We start from the raw sequence: 4,165 nt of genomic DNA, 5'->3' as shown, positions 1-4,165 counted from the left end.
GAGTGGGGATCAAGAAATGAAGGTCACCGAAGGACTGTAGCTGTGACGGGAGAGTCGTCAGGGGCCCAGGGAGGCGGACGCTTGTGGGGAGGAATTCGCTTGGAGATGAAGGAAGTTGGAGAGCGGGACCTCTGACCTTCCTGGGGAGGTAGGCCCTAGTTTGCTGGTCTTGGTAAAATTAAGAACAAGGATGAGCCCGCAGTGGAGCGGCGCACCCACGAGAAAATCATTTTTATCTTGCCTTTTGGTTTTACACTTCAGCACTCCAATCTTCTGGTCAGTAGATCTTTGTTTTTGCATTATTAATATTCGTTAGAACTGTTTGAGGATTACAAAAACATTGAGCACATAGCAGAGTTGTCATATTCACTCCTTCTTTGCACACAGTTTCCTCTATTATTTACATCTTGCCTTTATGTGATACACTTCTTACAATTAATAAACCAATATTGATACATTATTATTAACTAAAGTTCATGGTTTGCGTTAAGGTTAACTCTCTTTTACTATCTCTATAGTTTTGCCTTCAATGTCATATAATTAGAATCATACAGTATGCAGTCTTTTCAGACTGGCTTTTCACTTAGTAATATGTGTTTAAGGTTCTTTTGATTATAGTCCATTGCTTTTTATTGCTTAGTATTATTCCATATTCAATACATTCACCTACTGAAGGGCATCTTGCCTCCAGTTTGGGGCAATTATTAATGAAGCTGCTTTAAACTTTCGTGTGCAAATTTATGTGTGGACATATGTTTTCAACAGATCTCTGTAAATACCTAGGAGGAGCACGATTATTAGATCATATTGTAAGGCTATGTGTAGCTTTTGTAAGAAACTACGAAACTCTCTCCCTAAATGGCTGTATCATTTTTCATTCCCACAAGCAATGAGTGATGATTTCTGTTGTTCCACAATCTGCTGTAGCATTTGGTATTGTTCGTTTTTTGGATTTAACCATTCTAATGGGTGTGTAGTGGTATCCCATTGTTGTTTTCATTTGCAATTCCCTAATGACATAGGATGTTAAGCATTTTTTCATATGCTTCGTTGCCATCTGTATACCTTCTTTGGTGGGATGTCTGTTTAGATCTTTTGCAACTTTTTAAACTGGACTAAAACTTTTTTCTTATCATTGAGGTTTAAGAGCTCTCTGTGTATTTTAGATACAAGTCCTTTATCAGATACTTGTTTTGCAAATATTTTCTCTCAGTCTGTGGCTTGTCTTTTTGTTCCCTTAACTGTGTCTTTTGCAGAGCAAAGATTTTCATTTTAATGAAGTCCAATTTATCAATTTTTTCTTTCATCAATGGCACTTTTGGTTTCATACCCAAGAAACTTAGTGTCAAGCCCAAGGTCACATAGATTTTCTCCTATGCTATCGTCTGGAAGTTTTATAGTTTAACACGTTCCTTTTAGGTCTATGAACTATTTTGAGTTATATTTTGCGAAAAATGTAAAGTCTGTGTCTAGATTTGTCTGAGATTCTCTTGCAGCTTGGCTTCTGCATAGAAATTATGTATGCCATTAGATGCACTCAAGAGAAATTGTAGAAGTGAGAAGAAGCAATTTTCTGCAGCTCTTGCTGGTGGCATGTAAGGTTATGGGACCATGAGTGTTTAGACACACCTGTGACTGGCAGCCATATTCTAGTGTCTAGTCACCTTTTTAGTGCTCTTCAGTGGCAGTAAATATTCCACTTCTCTATGACCTACCTCACTGCTCCCCTTCACTCCCCCATACTGAAACCTCTAGGATAGAAGGCCATTGGTTTTGCTCTCCTTGCCAATTTCCTGTCCATTGCTCTCTTTCCTTCAGTGGACATTTATTCTCATACCCACAAATAACTAGTAGAATGGCATTCATATGAGCCTTTCCCCAAAGCTGTAGTTTGAAATTACCCAAATGTCCATCATTTGTGACATGGTTTTACATTAGTGTAATGCTTATCATTAACACCAAAATTAAGGTGTGAGAAACTCAATAACATACGTATATATCAAAAACATAATGTTGCTTGTTAATAGCTAGATAGAAAAATTATATATTCATTCACATGAACTTGAAGAAAGGACAAGCCTAATCTGAAGGGGTAGACATCAGAGTAATTTAAAGTAGCAGGAGATGTACAGGCATTACCTGGAGGGTATCAAAGGGCCATGCTTGAATGATAAAAATCTTCTGTCGATCCTGGTGATGATCACACATTTCAATAGTTAAATAGCTGCCCATTAATGATTTGTGCATTTTGTTCTGTAAACAAACGTTAATAATTTCCTTTTAGGATTGGTGGGCGGACGTCAGAAAATCCAGTGTAGGCCACGATCGGTTTGCAGTATACTGTAAACTCTTTAAAATCTGTTTTATTTTGTGTAAAAAAACATGACTGATGTTTGAAACATTTGCACCAAAAACCAAAACCAAACAAAATCCCCGTGTGACTAGACCATTTCCTTCGTGGAAGTTACACATAAGACTCATTTAGAGCTTGAACCTGATCTTTAGATATTTTCTCTTAAATGGTGAGACCCGGAGCACATCCAGAGCTCTATAGTGTAGTGCACTGATGGGCTGACCTCTGTTCTCCTTACCTTACTCCGTTTGGACAAGCCAGCGACAAGCTAAGAGTTGCTTTGGTAGATAAAACGCAAAAGATGGGGAAAACACTGCTATTACTCGGACTCGAGCCGAGGTTGCTGCGGCCGCAACGCAGAGTACTAAACACTATACGACCACAGCGCGCCACCGTGCTGGCAGTCAACTACACTCTTGCTCTTCTCATTTTGACATAAATCCGTTCCAGTTACTGCTCTGCTTTGTTGTTGGATAACTGCAGGCACTCCTGATTTTCCTTCACATCTTCCCTCCGTTATCCCCTCCCAATTCTGACGCATTTTTCATCTCCCCTGTGTCAAGCCCTTGTCTCTGCACAGCCCTCCAGGAAGTTATCTTTGCTTTGCCCTTGCCTCCCCTGCTTCATTTCCGCCTCTTTATATTTCCCTTTTGAGCAACCCTCCCCAACCCCTCTTTCCCGCTCCCGCGGCCAAGCCCAGATGGTCGGGTGAAGACGGAGCAAACGGGGAGCCATCACGAAGCCCACGGGGCGTTCAGCTTCCCTTGGGCCCCACTCGGCTCAGGCCGGTAGGGTCGCGACCCCTGGCGTCTTCGGGGCGCTGGCAACTGCGGCGGGTGTGGAGCAAAGCGCGGCGGAGACGCTCTGCTCCCTTCTGCCTTCGGAATCGCCCGACGCACGGCTTTCCCACGGAACGAACGCGCTGCGTCGACTCCACGTCTCCGGTTGTCCGAAGCTTGGAGCCAGCTCCTCAGTCCTGCGAAAGGCGGACTTGCTCTCTATGGAGATGAGGTGGGGGAGGGGAGAGGAAGGGCGACTTGTAGGTGTCTCTGTGGCGCAATCGGTAAGCGCGTTCGGCTGTTAACCGAAAGGTTGGTGGTTCGAGCCCACCCAGGGACGGGCCTTATCGTTTTAGAGTGTAAAGGGTTTGCGGTTGTTTCTACCCTGTACATTGCTCTAAAAGTGCAGAAGCCCTCCATTACCCTTTTGTCCCCCAAGTCTTATGCACAACAGGAGGACGTAAGCCGAGATCATCACTGATCCTCACAGAAGAGCTCTGGAGGAAAACAGGTCACTTGGAATCCAGGATTCCTCATCTCATCGTTATCTTCTGGGTTCCTTTTAGCAATGAAGTTTCTTCCATTGTTTGTTTGTACTAGTATTTATCGAACCCTTTCCATATAACTTTGAAATTAATTTGGTCCTATGCTTTTTTTTTTAACAAATAAAAAATCATTCGTGTGCACATGTCTATAGGGTAGAGTTCTGGAAGAGCAACTGCTCTATCATAGTATTTACATGGTTTTGTATATGGTTCCATTCTCTCACCTTCGTTGGCTTATTAGCTATAACTCTTTCTTTTGCTGTTTTAGCGACTGCTTTAGGCTTTACAGCGTACATCGGTAACTTACCACAGCCTGCCTGCCAGCGATGCCACACCTCTTCACATTTCTCCCCTGCCGGCCTTTATGCTATTGTCATACATTTTACTTTGCATATGTTATAAACCCCACAATCCATCGTTGTTACTTTTCGTTAAACTGTCCCATGTTTTTAATAAGATTTAAATAGTAATAATAATACCAATAATAA

At 42.2% G+C, this 4,165-nt stretch overlaps 1 non-coding gene across 1 annotated transcript; it reads left to right on the top strand.

Annotated features, from left to right (window-relative positions):
* Positions 1–3,398: 3,398 nt before the first annotated feature.
* TRNAN-GUU (transfer RNA asparagine (anticodon GUU)) lies at positions 3,399–3,472 on the top strand. Its single transcript has one exon. It is a non-coding gene; the product is annotated as a tRNA-Asn (tRNA).
* The last annotated feature ends 693 nt before the right edge of the window (positions 3,473–4,165 follow it).

This window comes from Globicephala melas, chromosome 1, assembly GCF_963455315.2.
Source record: "Globicephala melas chromosome 1, mGloMel1.2, whole genome shotgun sequence".
Lineage (NCBI taxonomy): Eukaryota > Metazoa > Chordata > Mammalia > Artiodactyla > Delphinidae > Globicephala > Globicephala melas.
This window is presented reverse-complemented; position numbering and strand designations above follow the sequence as displayed.